The sequence below is a fragment of the Drosophila elegans genome, unplaced genomic scaffold (genome assembly GCF_018152505.1).
Source record: "Drosophila elegans isolate 14027-0461.03 unplaced genomic scaffold, ASM1815250v1 contig_340, whole genome shotgun sequence".
In the NCBI taxonomy this organism is placed as follows: domain Eukaryota; kingdom Metazoa; phylum Arthropoda; class Insecta; order Diptera; family Drosophilidae; genus Drosophila; species Drosophila elegans.
The window spans coordinates 42,871-58,862 of NW_024545720.1; the positions used below are offsets into that span (position 1 = coordinate 42,871).

General features: G+C 39.6%; 1 protein-coding gene across 1 annotated transcript in view; it reads left to right on the plus strand.

Moving 5' to 3' along the window:
- Positions 1 to 15,992, plus strand: part of LOC108134647 — a 118,566-nt gene that overhangs the window by 18,248 nt on the left and 84,326 nt on the right. The gene's annotated exons all lie outside the window — the stretch shown is intronic.

The window sequence follows — 15,992 nt, forward strand, 5'->3', positions numbered from 1 at the left end:
AACGAGGAAGAGGCCTGCACCCCATCGACCAGTAGAAGTCAAATTATATTAAAAGAAGTGTTCTTGAAAGTCCTGAGCGGATAGATACCCATTCGCAAGAAATGCAGGCAGAACAAATCGCGAACATGGAGGCGGCAATAAACGCGGCCTTAGAAAGACAGCAAAGGCTGTTCGATGAAAAATTAGGTACCATCATAGGAGAATTGGATAGGCTAAAAGTAAGAGCCCCTAAAGTCGAGATATTTAAGGAAATCGTTATCACACCATGGGTAGAGTGTAATGAGCCCCTAGACATTATTAAGTCGGTTCCCGAGTTTGATGGGAAACAAGAGTCGTACATATCTTGGAGACAGGCAGCCATTGCGGCCTATAAGGTATTTGAGCCATATAATGGCAGCAGTCGGCATTATCAGGCAGTGGCCATTCTAAAAAAAAAAGTTAGAGGTCCGACAGCAGCTGTATTAGCTTCGTTTAATACAGTGCTAAACTTTCACGCTATCTTGGCACGTCTCGATTTCACATACGCGGAAAAAACTCTTAACGCATGTGATTCAGCAAGAATTGAGCTTGTCAAGACAAGGGGATCTACCACTTCTTAAATACTACGATGAGGTGGAGAAAAAATTAACACTCCTAACAAATAAAATAGTAATGACACATGATGCATCCTCAGCGTCAGTATTAAATGAGAAATTTAGGGAAGATGCATTTCATGCGTTCATTTCCGGCTTTAAAAAATCATTAAAAGTAGCTGTTTTCCCAGCGCAACCGCGGGATTTACCAACAGCACTAGCTCTAGCCCAAGAGGCGGAATCAAGTAACGATAGAAGCATATTTGTGGCCAGTTTCGCCCGACATGCTGAGGAAAAAACAAATAATTATCGGCCACCTTCGTGGAAAAATTCCTCACACCAGTCTTATTCCTCTAATCATGAACAAAATCAAAATACTGGGGCAACAAAAAAAACCCTCACTTCACAAAAAATCAAAACTGGAGTAATAATAAAACTCCCTCTTTTAAGCAAAAGCCAAGCTCTTTTTTAGGAAATAGTCAGGTCAGGCCCCCACCGGAGCCGATGGAGGTTGATACTCTCTCGCAATTCAAACAATCCACAAATTGGCAAAAAGGGCAGTCAACAAGGAGCCATCAGAAAATTAACGACCTTCCAGAGGAAAAACTCGCGGGGGAAGAATACGATTCCGTCGCCCAAGCGTATGCTACGGAGATTGAAGATGATTTAGATACAGATGATACTTGCATTTTTTAGAATAAAATCCCTGCTCCCGTACATTACACGAAGGCTAGCAGGGCGGGAAGTTAAACTGTTAATTGATACCGGGACTTAGAAAAAAATATATTGCACCCCTACCGATGTTGAAAGGCGTCGTGAATGTAGAAACCCCGTTTAGTGTTAAGTCAATTCACGGCCACACACAAATTACAAAAAAATGCTTAATTTCAATTTTTCATGTTAAGTCTCATTTCTTTCTCTTAAATGCTCTTAAAGGATTCGACGGGATAATCGGGCTCGATTTACTTAAACATGTAAATGCGGAACTCGATTTCATAAAAAATATATTGCAAGCTGGCAATGCAACAGAAAAGCTTCAATTCGCAAAATCAGAAAACGTTAATTTCATTAACATTGATGATGAAATTATCCCACATGCAATAAAACCCGTTTTCGACAATATGATTAAAAACAAGAAAGAAAGCAAACTTCGGCAAGCCGAAGTTCATATACCCTTGCAGCTATCGCAAGAATTAAATATTTTTGAAAACATTAAAATTATGATTTACTTGCGTATTTAAACCATAATTCTGAAATATTTAACCATTACTATATGTCGAAGAACTAAACAAAAAATTAAAAAACAGCAAAGTTATAATTTTTTTTCAATTATTTTTCCGATTGTTCCTATGGGAGCTATATGCTATAGTCGTCCGATTTTGATGAAATTTTAACCATAATTCTGAAATATTTAACCATTGCTTTATGTCGAAGAACAAAACAAAAAATTTAAAAACAGCAAAGTTATAATTTTTTTTCAATTATTTTTCCGATTGTTCCTATGGGAGCTATATGCTATAGTCGTCCGATTTTGATGAAATTTAAACCATAATTCTGAATTATTTAACCATTGCTATATGTCGAAGAACTAAACAAAAAATTAAAAAACAGCAAAGTTATAATTTTTTTCAATTATTTTTCCGATTGTTCCTATGGGAGCTATATGCTATAGTCGTCCGATCCGGCTCGCTCCGACTTATATACTACCTGCAATAGAAAGACAACTTTTGGGAAAGTTTCATGCAGATAGCTTTAAAACTGAGAGACTAGTTTGCATATAAACGGACGGACAGACGGACAGACGGACGGACAGACGGACGGACAGACGGACATGGCTAGATCGACTCTACTAGTGATGCTGATCAAGAATATATATACTTTATAGGGTCGGAAACGTCTCCTTCACTGCGTTGCAAACTTCTGACTGAAATTATAATACCCTCTGCAAGGGTATAAAAATGCTAAAGCCTTCGCTGACCCAGACGAAGCTCTACCTTTTAACATAAACACTACTGCCACAATTAAAACAGATGGGGAACCGGTGTACTCCAAGTCGTACCCACACCCCACGGGCGTGACAGAATTTGTGAAGGCAGAGGTTAAACAACAATCCAACTTGGGTCGTGGACAAAAAGGGCACCGACCAAAACGGGTTGAAAAAGAAGCGGTTAGTTATTGATTTCAGAAAATTAAACCAAAAAACAGTTGACGGTAGGTCTCCTATTCCCGCGATTTCTACCATATAGTCAAATATGGGCAAATCTAAATTTTTTACAACACTTGATCTTAAATCAGGCTTCCACCAGATAGAACTGGCGGAATGGGATAGGGATTTCAATAAATAACGGTAAATATGAATGTTGTAGATTGCCGTTCGGCCTAAAAAATGCTCCGAGCATGATGATGATGTTTTAATAATTTTTTCTCAGACAAAGGATGACCATGTGAATTATATTCACTGGGTTCTCGGGAAACACTTAGAGGCAGGTATGAGGGTGTCCCAAGAAAAATCAAAGTTTTTTTAAAAAAAAACGTTGAATATTTGTGATTTATAGTATCAGAAATGGGCTTGCGAACCTCACCTAAAAAAGTCACGGCTATAAAAGAATTTCCTCTACCAAAAACCCTCTTCAATCTCCGCTCCTTTTTGGGGTTAGCGAGTTATTAAAGATGCTTTATTAAAGTTTTTGCATCAATAGAAGGACCCCTTACAGGAATACTAAAAGGAGAAAATGGAAAAATAAGCAAGTATCAATCGAGGAAAATTGATATCGAACTGAATAAACAACAGAGGGAAGCATTTCATAAGTTAAGAGAAATCTTAGCATCAGAAGATTTTCTACTGTCATACCCTGACTTTACGAAGCCGTTTGATTTAACAGCGGACGCTTCAGGTCTCGGTCTAGGGGCGGTATTATCCCAAGGGGGACGCCCTATTACCATGATATCTCGCACGTTACGTGATAACGGAAAAAACTTTGCAACAAACGAACGCGAGCTACTTGCCACAGTCTGTAAGTAAAAGTAAGTAAAAGACTTACGCATTTATACTGATCACCAGCCGTTAACATTCGCTGTGTCGGATAAAAACCTCAATGCGAAACTAAAACGCTGGAAAGGAATTATCGACGATCACGGAGCTAAGATAATTTACAAACCAGGCAAGGAAAACCTTGTTTCAGACGCATTATTTCGCCAAAATATAAACGTCTTACAAGACACACCAGACAGACGGTTGTCCAAACACCAATACCCTCTTGCGCAGGGGAAATTCTTCATATCGACTATGTTAACAAGGACAGAACCCTTAGGAATTATCAGGTGGGAGACAAGGTGTTCCTAAAGGCAAATAAACGCTTGGGAAATAAACTCTCACCTTTGTGCTCAGAAGAAACCATTGAAGCAGACCTGGGGACGACGGCTCTCATTAAAGGGAGGGTGGCCCATAAGGACAATTTACGATAATGATTATCATTAAATTCTAAAATTACCCTTTCATTTTTATTTTTTTTGGCCTAAGAAATACTTTTTACTACTTACACAAACAGTTGCTATGACGAACGCGACAGTAAAACTTAACAATTATAAGAACGCGGACTACATGCCCATAGTGGATGGTGACATTGTAATTTGGGATAGTTACGGATACCTACGACATTCAACGAACTTGACATCGTACGAGGACTATGCGGACCAGACAGAAGCAATGACAAGGACATTCACGAACGATCACAGGACGCAAGTAATAACCACCGACTTAGGTCACATTAGCAAATTAGTTGCTACCCTTAAAGTCCACCACAGGGATACTAGGAGCATTAACTTAATCGGAACAGCACTTAAAGTCGTTGCAGGAACTCCCGACTTTAATGATTGGGAGCAAAAAAATTATTTAACGCTGAAGCAGGACAATCTGAGTTAAATATTAAATTTCAAGAACGTTTAAATGCACTTACTAATTCTATGAATCAAATTCAGAAAGAAGACAGAGATGAAGAAACCCACCTTTTAGAAATCATTTTAGCAAAAAACAGAATTGTTATCACGGACTTAGAAAATATTTTGATGGGCCTAACCCTAGCGAAACTTAACATCGTTAGCCCGGCTTTCCTGGATAGCAGCGACATAAGCGAATTCAAAGACAAACAGCCTACTACATAAGCTTAGTAGAAATTTTAGAAGTATCTAGCATAAGCGTTTTCAAAATTCAGAAATAATCCACTTTCTCATTAAATTCCCCTACTCTAAGCTAGTTTGTAAAAAGATAACAGTTTACCCGGTTCAGCACCTCAACAAGATAGTAGACTTCGAGAAGGGAGACCTAGTCGCCGATTGCGCAGCGCGAATTTTCAACATCGGGGGCTGCAAAGCTACAGTAGGCGCTACCTTCTGCAAGGATCTTCAAGGCGACACATGCGCACAACAGATGGTAGCCGGGGTGACTGCACAATGCTCCACCCTACCAGGTCACTTGAGTCCAGTTACTGTAGTGGACCACGGTACTCTCATCACCAACGACGCCCAAGTGACCATCATCGACGATCTCGGTCTAAAATAAGAGATATCTGGCTCATACCTTGTAACCTACTCTAGCAAGGTTCCTTTTCCGCGGGTTCCTTCTTCAGCTACTTCTTTGCCCTACTTGCCTCCTTCCTATTGTGCTCTACCGTTTGGCTAGGATACCACGCTCTAAGGACCAGAGAACAAGGCAACCCAAGAACCAATGGCGACGTAGAATCAGCAGGTCACCGGGACGGCGACCACTTAAAAGAGGGAGGAGTTAACACGCGCAGTTCCCATGAGTAGAATTTGCCGAGTTGCAAGCCATGCAAGCGCAGCAAGGAAACTGCCGAATCCACGGTTCAGGTGCCATCGCCCCATCGCCTGATACCAGGTGCTGACCCGGCACATAAGCGGCAGCGCAGGGAACATGCGCTCAGCGATACCAAGTGCTGACCTTGCATTTTGGTGACAGCGCTGCTAGCAGGCAAAGGCCTCAAGCTGTAGCCGGATCAGAACCTTAAGTTAGTCTAAGTTGAGTACTCCGCAGCCATAGCTGTGTTAAAATAACCCTTTATAAATTTATCTAACCCTTTGCCTTAACAGGCTTGGGAGTAATAAATTAAAAAAAAAAAACAAAAATACAAACGAACAAAAAGTAATTTATATATTTCGGATGCTCTTCGGCAACCGTCTTCAGGACAACTATAAAATAATAACAACGATTTTTATATTCTTAACAAACAGAAAGCACTTTACATTTGACAAAAGTGACGTGGAGTTGTTAACTAATTTTTTTCTTCCCTAGTAAATGTCTATATAAATGAGCGTAATTGTCAGTGTCCGTTTTGTAATTCATCCGTATGTCTGTAGGTGTTTTTATGAAATGTATCCTTTCTATGGTGAATCGTTTGGAATAGTACTGCGTCTGGTGACGTGGAGTTGTTATCAAATTTTTCCTTCCCTAGTAAATGTCTATATAAATGAGCTCAATTATCAGTGTCCGTTTTGTAGTTCATCCGTATACAGACATGTTCATCCGGACAAAACGGGTATTTTTATGATATGTAGCATTTCTATAGTGAATTAGACAAAGGTAACAAAACGGTAGCTATGAACAAAGATAACTACAACCAAAAAATGAAGGACATATTAAAGGATATGAACACATACAGGACATTAAGGAAAGACCATAGACTACAATCAAAATATAACGAAATAGTGGACAAACTATCAAAAATGGAACTTATCCCAAGGATCGAAAGAAATAAGTTGACAACCACCACAGCATTACCACCACGAATATGGACTACCCAAAATTCATAAAGAAGGAACCCCTCTACGACCAACCTGCTCCTCCATCGGATCACCATCCCATGCACTATGCAAATACATAATTGACATATTAAAAAACATAACAATAGACTCCAAATATAACATCAAAAATTCAATTGCCAAGCTCCGGTCGCGTGTGGACGTGTATTCTTAACGCTCCGGAAAAACAAATAGTTACTCAAACGAAAACGTCAAAAAAATTTATAAACGCCAGGTTTTGCGATTCGCGATGCTAATTCGCCTATCGTAAACTAAAGTTTTAATTAATTAATTAATTAATCTTTACGCACTAACAATAAACAAATGAGTAAGAACGTGGATCAGCGCACTCAACGCCAAAAACTACAAGACGAAGCCAGTGAAAAAACTCAGAAAGAGCAAGACAAATGTGGTCTCTCCTTGGCTCGTAACAATGCTTATTTCTCTTTCACGAGTAATACTCTAGAACCGAAAGTGCAAGAAAGTGCAAGTTTACTGACCGCCGGAAACCAGAGAGCTAGTTTTTGCTCTCCCGCCCTACTTTTCACCGCTCAAACGCCATGGAGTAAGCGATGCGAAACTCCAACCGAGCTTCTACCACCTAGTGCAACAACAACAGTAACTACTACGTCAACCACAACGGTCTCTGTTGCGGGTAAAGCAACAACACAACTAAGTGCAAAAATCGGGTCAAACGGCAAAAACAAAGCAATTTACTTGTAGAGCGATTTATAGCAGCAGGTGATTACAACGCCAAGCTCACACACGGGGGATCCCGCCATGTGACCCCAATGGAAGGCAACTATATAATGCACTTATCGAAACATGCAACAAACTGGACTAGGTTTCACCAGGCAGGAAGGAAACTGCCTGATTGAATTGATTTTGCTGTGACAAAAAACAATCCTCGCCTTCTAACATCTGCAAAATCGCTTTTGGATCTATCATCGGACCACTCAACCAGTGCTTATAACTTTTCTTCAAAACCTCGAACTAATCGAGCACTCCTGCAGGCTGACGTCGCATTGAACTAACTGGCTGAAGTTCAAAAAGTACATTGGTTCCCACATTGAAATAACTCCACAGCTCAATATCGACTGCTATGCCGATGCACTGGAGTCTATACTCGTCGCAACAGCCAAAGTCTCTAGGGAGGGATGGGCACACACACCAGCACAAAACTAACCTTGAAATCGAACAGCTTGTTTTGGAAAAAAGACGTTTGAGGCGTGCTTGGCAAACCAGCAGATCGCCATCCTCAAAACATAGCCTTAAGGAAGCTGGTCGCAGACTTATCAGGGCTCTAAGGCACGAAGAAGAAAAAGCACAACGCCAGTACATTGAGAAACTTTCACCCACCAGCACCAAGCATCCCTTGTGGAGGGCCCACCCAAATCTAAGTGCGCCGGCCGAAACAGTAACTCCCATAAGAGACTCTTCAGGCAGCTGGGCCAGAAACGACAAAGACAGAGCTTGTACATTTGCTTTACACCATCGATGTGTTTTTCAGCCAAACCATGCAAATAACTCATTTACACTACCGTCGCCGTCAATTCAAATTGGAACTGAGACGGCGCCAATTCTGTTTCAACCAAAGGAAGTTGCAAAAGTCATCAGCGAGCAATTAAAAACAAAAAAACCCCAGGAGGTGATCTAATAACTCCTAAGATGCTCATTGAACTCCCAAACTGTGCAGTTGAGGTAATTTGTTAACTCTTTAACGGGATTACACGACTTGGCTACTTCCCAAAAAATGGAAAAAGTCGGTAATCATAATGGTCCCAAAGAAAGGAAAAGATCACACAATACCAACTTCATATAGACCGATAAGTTTACTCTCGTGTCTGTCAAAACTGCTCGAAAAATGCCTTCTGACGCGCATAATCCCACATCTCAAAGAGCACAACGTTATTCCGGCACATCAATTTTGCTTTCGAGAAAACCATGGAACAATAGAGCAAGTCAATAGATAAACAACAGAAATACGAACTGCATTCGAGCTTCGGGAATACTGCAGTGCGGTATTCGTTGACGTTGCGCAGGCTTTCGACCGAGTCTGGCTCGATGGCCTTATGCATAAAATCAGAATGTTACTGCCGGAAAACACTCACAGGATACTTGAATCATACCTTTACAACTGAGCCTTCGCCGTGAGATGTAACAGTACAATATCCGACGATTACACGATAGAGGCTGGAGTTCCACAAGCTAGCGCCCTTGGTCCAACTCTATTTCTCTTATACACCGCAGATATTCCCACGAACGAGCGGCTAACTACTTCTACATTCGCAGACGATACCGCAATCCTAAGTCGGTCCAAATGCCCAATTCAGGCAACAGCACTACTAGCTGATCATCTCGTGGTATTGGAGAGGTGGTTATCTAACTGGCGTATAAAAATAAATGCGCAAAAGTGTAAACACATAACGTTTACTCTTAACAGACAAACGTGTCCCCCGCTAACTCTGAATAACACGTCACTTCCACAAGCTGACGATGTAACGTACCTTGGCGTCCACCTAGATAGGAGACTTCCATGGCGGAGACATATCGAAGCTAAGAAAATTCATCTAAAACTAAAATTCAATAGTCTTCATTGGCTCATAATCGCTGTCTCCCCCCTCTGCTTGGATTTCAATGTCCTGCTCTACAATTCAACGCTTAAGCCAGTCTGGACTTACGACTCCCAATAGTGGGGAAACGCGAGCAGCAGTAACATCGATATTATCCAGCGAGCACAATCAAAAATCCTGAGAAATATCACTGCGGCACCTTGGTTTGTTCGGAACGACAACATCCACAGAAATCTTGGCATTCTACCCGTAAAAGATGAAATATCAAAACAAAAAGCGTCCTACCACTCCAAACTTACTTCTCATCCAAACCAGCTCGCCAGGGTCCTAGCCAGGGTTTCCAACCGGACCCGACTACAACGAAATGACCTTCCAGCTCAGCAATAGTTATTAGAGCCCTCTCATCTCGCGTCAGTCATCTTGACTGTCAGATATAGTTTTAACTTAAGATTTTATATCTTATTGTTAGTCTCAATTAAGAGAAGATTCAATAAATAAAATCCATATGTAAACAAAAAAAAAAAAATTCTGAAGAATTCAAACTCAATATCAACAACACATATATTGGCGACGATGAAAGATTAATTTCAATTGACGTAATTTCATTATTTCCGAGTATACCCTGGATATAATTAAAAACAAATGGACAATAATACAAAAACACAGTAAAATACCGCAAACAATATTTATGGACATAATAAAATTGTATATTCAAGGAAACAGATATTTCAAATTTGAAAACAATTTTTACACACAATTTAAAGGAATGCCTATGGGATCGCCAACCTCGCCAGTCATTGCATATATTGTAATGGAAACTCTCCTGGACCACACGTTATAAATACAAAGACGATCTCCCAGTTTACTGACAAAATACGTAGATGACCTGTTAGCAAACAATTCAAGAGGATGACATTAAAACTACACTGACCATGCTCAACTCTTTCGCCAATAATATTAAATTTACAATGGAACTAGAAGAAAACGATCAATTAGCCTATTTGGACACAGTAATAATTAGACGTGGAAACTGATTAAAATTAAAATGTTACAAGAAACCAATTGCGTCCGGACGAATCATCAATTTTAACTCCAAACACCCAAAACAAATAATAATAAATACAGCTAGAAGCTGTATACAGAGAATGCTCAAAATTTCATACACGGATTACCACGAAAAGACTCAGGAGATAAAATCAATGTTAACAGACAATGATTTCACAAAACACATAATAAAAACATTATTATCGGAACAGAAAACAAAACAGCGTTAAAAGCAATAAAAACAAAAAAAAAATATGTCAATGTCAATGTCCCGGCATTATTCGAACGTGTAGCGAAATCGGAATGCTACGGCAAAGAAAACACACATTAAAATCCATATACAACAGAACGAAATCTAAGATAAATGAAATTGACAAAAAAGACGTGGTATATAAAATACCATGTAACGGCAACAACAACGAAATATGCAAGGTGATATATATAGGAACAACAAAATCGAAATTAAAAACTAGACTAGCACAGCATAAATCGGATTTCAAAGCTAGACACCATACGAACGCGCAAAAAACAGCACTCATGTCCCACTGTGCCAAGAATAATTACTCTCCGAACTTTGAAGAGGCGAGTATCTTATCACAAGAACAACACTATGCCAAACGATTCACCATAGAAATGTTAAATATCATAAAAACACCTGCAGACATTCGGATGAACTACAAAACGGACACTGACAATTGCGCTCATATATATAGACATTTACTAGGGAAGAAAAAAATTAGTTAACAACTCCACGTCACCGGAAGCAGACGTGTAAATTAAATGTATGTCAAATGTAAATTGTTTTCTGTTTGTTAAGAAAATAAAAATCATTGTTATTATTTTGTAGTTGTCCTGAAGAGCATCCGAAATATATTGACAAATAACCAAAATTAAAAAATTGTGTTATTTTTTCAACATCCTGACCTCGAGCCGGTTAACAATTAATATACTTTGGAAAGGTCGCCAAAACCAACTAGTTTTCAAAAATGTTTAATTCTTGCAATAACTGCAAGGGTATATGAACATCGGCTTGCCGAAGTTTGCTTTCTTTCTTGTTTTGAATTAATTTTTTCGATTGTTCCTATGGGAGCTTTATGTTATAGTCATCCAATCTGGCTCGTTCCGACTTGTATACTGCTGCAATAGAAATACCACTTTTGGAAGAATTTCATGCAGATAGCTTTAAAGCTGAGAGACAAGTTTGAGTAGAAACGGACGGACGGACAGACGGACATGGCTAGATCGACTCTGGTAGTGATGCTGATCAAGAATATATATACTTAATAGGGTCGAAAATGTCTCCTTTACTGCGTTTAAAACTTCTGACTGAAATTATAACATCCTCTTCAAGGGTATACAAATTTAACACAAACAAAACAAGCAAGGGAATTGTTAATCACAATACACGTAAGGTGATATCAGTGTCAGTAAGGTCTTTCAACAGTGTTCAGCGATAGTTAATACTGAGAAGGAGAATCTTGATTAAAAGATGGTCGAAAAGTATAGAACATATTAAATCAGCGGTAAAATCGTTAATCAGTGGTCAATTTGCGCTAAATCTCTTTCTAAGCTTTTTTCTATACCTACACTAAATAAGCTACAATAATCTTATATACATATAAGATAAATTAAAACAGCAAGAAAAACAAATCACAACAAAAAAAAACCTACATTAAAAAAATGCTGAGTTGTGAGTTTCTATTCCGTCCATATCCATCCGTTCTCTTTAAACGACAGTAACAAAACGACCGACCGAAATTCGAAAGATTCAAATATATACCGGTGTGCCAAAACTTTCATTCCGTTTCACTCACTCATTCAGTCTCACTCATTCCACTTAAGCTCTTATCTTGTCAGATTCTATACTATATCAGCCTCATCTGATAACTGTGCCTTTAATAACATCCGTTACTCGTAGAGTAAGAATATGTAACAGGTAGAAGAAAGCGTTTCCGACCATATAGACCATATAAAGTATATACTCTATATTCTTGATCATGATCGTCTGTCTGGCCGTCTGTCCGTCTGTATGAACGTCGAGCTATCGGAAACTATAAAATCTAGAGATTCGGGACTTATTAGTAGTTCCCACGCCTCGCAAGTTTATTTCAAAACGGAGCCATGCCCAATATAACGCCCACAAATCGTGAAAGTATGTACTGGCACTCTGAGACATGCTAGTTTCGGTCATATCTATCGGTAGACACAAAAATGTTCAAAATCGAGCTCTGTCGCGCCTCTGCTGCCCCTCTGCCACTGTCGGAGTTCTGCCGGTAATCGCTGCAATAGGCAGAGAGAACGAAGAAACTAGCGAGGGGTAAGGGTGCTGCACGCTCGTAGCTTCTAGTGTTGACTATGCCGTTCGACAGATGGCGCCACCTAAACGTCGATTGTTTTGTAGAATAATACTTAGTTTTAAGATTGTTGGCTGAGTAACGGGTATCTAATAGTCGGGAAACTCGACAATATCGTTCTCTCTTGTTTTATTATGTAAATTCACTCATTTATTGTGTATTGGTTAATAGTTCCCAAGCGGTCTCATTCAGGGTTTTTCCTTAAGTGACATCTTGAGGTAATTGAATTTTATGAAGGGACTTAGGTCCTCTCTTAAATGATTTAATCATTAAATAACTTATAAAGCATGTTCCAATCTTTGCAATCTTCTATGAATTTGGGTACCTGAATTTTAAGTAGCGTCGCAAATCCTCAATTTTATGATTTTGACATAATACCGTTCTTGGCACAATTTCCTTCATGTTCTTCATCGCTGTCGAAATGTTGTAATGATTCCTTTCAGTGACACAAGTCTGGTCGACTTGTTCAAACCCAATTACTTTCTCCCAATAAATTGCTATTTTTCAATCCCAATTTTAAACGCAGTAATTATTACCCTCTTGTATATGTTCAAAAGTCCCTTTCAAATAATTTGCTGACTACCTTAGGAACTATTTTGCAGCAACTACCCTCCACTAAGGCGGTTTCGTCAGTCATGCGCAAAACCTTGTCTATTCATCTGTTCATAATGAGATTTTCTAAAGTAATCATGACTACAGCATAATGACGAATGTTTACTAATGCATTCAGCTCTTAATTCATCATACTAGCTCATGAACTCTTACGACATTCTCGGTAAATTCTCAAGGCCCTTAATGGCATTTATAAATCTACCTGACTTTTTATTAGGGGAATTGTTTGAGCGAACAAATTTTTTTTAACGTAACCTATAAATTTTAATTTAAAATTTAACTTAGCTTCTGCTCTCATTGCCGTCTTCGATGATTGTTTGACGTCGTTGGTTTTGTTGTTGTTGCTACAGTAGTTTTTATTATTTTAAGATTAAGTACAGTGTTTTCTTTTTTTGCACTTGTGTTTGCATCAGCAACTTTCTTTTTTATGCACTGGACTTAATGATTTGATATGTGGGTTTTGTTTTTATACCCTTTCAGAGGGTATTATAATTTCAGTCAGAAGTTTGCAACGAATTGAAGGAGACATTTTCGACCATACATATATATACTCATTTTCAGCTAGGAGAATCGATTTAGTTACTGCCCCCGTTCAATGTTTTTTTTTTTTTAATTGCTTTGTGCTATTAATTTATTGAATCTTTTCCTTTCGGATACTAACAATAATTGTATCAAATCTTTTGGTGATAACCTAACTAACAGTCTTATGACTGTTAGGGCCCCGTAGGCCCTGAGAATTATTGCTGGGTTGGGAGGTTGTTGCATTGTAGGGGTGTTCGGCTGGAAACCCGAGTCAAGCCTCTTGCGAGATGATTGGGGTGCACAGAGAGTTTTTTATTGTTGGTCGCTTTTTGTCTATTTCATCTTTTACTGCCATAATGCCGAGGTCCCTGTGCATGATTTAGCTGCGAAAATACCATGGTGCCTCAGTGATAGTTCTCAGGATTTTTGATTGTACGCACTGTATTATGTCAATATTGCTGCTGCTCGCGTTCCCCCATAGCTGGGAGCCTTATGTCCATATGGGCTTGAGAGTGGAATTGAACAGCAAGACCTTGTATACCAGACGCAGGGGCGATCGAGCGTTTAAGATCCAGGCTGGCTTTTAGTTTTAAATGTAGTTTCTTGCATTTGATGTGTCCTCTCCAGGCTAGACGTCTGTCTAGGTGAACGCCGAGATACGTTACTTCGTTGACTTGGGGATTCTGCGTACTATTCAATGATAGTGGAGGGCATGGATACCTGTTAAAAGTAAAATTAATGTGTTTGCATTTTTGTTAATTTATTTAACGCCAGTCAGATAGCCATCTCTCTACTACGATGAGGTGATTATCTAGTTGTTATTTTTGTTCGGTTTGGGCACCTAGAGCGACTTGGCATTGCAGTGCCGTCAGCGAACGCAGATGTTGTTAGCTGCCCGTTATCCGATGTATCTAGGACGAAAAGAATAGGTCCAAATGCGCTTCCTTGCGGGACTCCAGCTTCGATAATGTAGTCTTCAGATGTTGTTGTGTTGCACCTTACTGCGAAGACTCTGTTGTAGAGATACGTCTCAAGTAGCTTATGAGTGTATGTAGCAAGTTTGTTTTAAATCAAATGAAAGCTTGAGTGTTCCCGATGCTCAAAAGCATTGCGAATTTCTGATGTTATTCTGTTAACTTGTTCGATTGTTCCATAGCTTTGACGGAAGCCAAATTGGCATTGATTGCTTTCAGATATGGTATTATGCGTGTTAAAAGACATTTTACCAACTAAACTAATTGGTCTGTAGGATGACGGAATTTTTTGGTCTTTTCCGGGTTTTGGTATCATTGTGATAGTAGATTTTTTCCATTTTCTAGGATAGAGGAAGAGTTTACAAATAACCTCGATAGGAGAGTATGGAAGTTCAATTATCATTTTTGGGGTTATAAGGTCACCGCCCGGGGCCTTTTTCGGTTTCACTTCTCCTATGACTTTCGCGATCTCCTTTGGCTAAAACAGTGTTTGTATGGAATTAGATTCGGTTTGTGGTAACACAAATGGACCAGTGGCTGGATTCGGCTGGAAGACTTTTCGGAGATGTGAAGCAAAAGTTTCGGCTCCCTTCGTCGCTGCGGGCCCAGCTACCTGATGAATTTCTTATCGGAGTGACTGTTTCGATTGGAGAGCTCAGGTTTGGGTGAGCCCTCCACCGAGGATATTTTGTATTGGTTGGCAAAAGTTTTTCGATGTACCGTAGTTGTGCCTTTTCAGCGTCTTTCTTCAGGGTTCGGTTTAGTGGGCGTATGGCTTCAATAAAACGTTGTTTTAAGGATGGTGTTCATGTCGAACCAGGCTTGGTGCAACATCGCTGGCTTGGCATCACTGTTGCCCAACCGGGGTAAAACCTCTCTCTCCATATAAATTATAAAACCGTTAAGTATTTATTTTATATTTTTATTTATTTTAGTCTCTGGAGTACAATTTTTGACTAAACTAAAGAACCTATCCAACTGCAGCTTGAGGCCTTTGCCTGGTTGTAGCGCTGTCGCCAAGGTGCCGGGTCAGCGTTCGCGAGTGCTCTGGTCTGACTTCGGGCACCCGGAACGCGCAACTCGGCAGTTTCTTCTTTTGGGAACTGCCTGTGTTAACTTATACATAGGTATAGCCTTTAGTCCTCGCGCCATATTTTTGTACAGCATTAAGAAAAAAAAGTGCACGAAGAAACAAGTGAAATTTAACCCCGAACCCAAAGTTTTTTATTTGACACTTGGAAGGACTCAGCACGTCGAAGTCGCCTCTTTTCCGGTACAAGCTGTTCAATTTGTAGATTTATTGTGAAGTGGTTGGTTTGCACGTCCTTCCCTTGTGGTGTTGAAATAGTGGATGCTGCCACGAGTATATCTTTAAGAGCATCGGTAGAACAGTCGATGACCGCTTCGATGTTGAGCTGCGGGGTTAGTTCAATGTGGGATCTTACATATTTTTCATATTTTAGCCAGTTGGTTCTGTGCGATGTCAGCCTGTGGGGGTAGTCTGTGATTTCTGGGATTTGAAGAAGA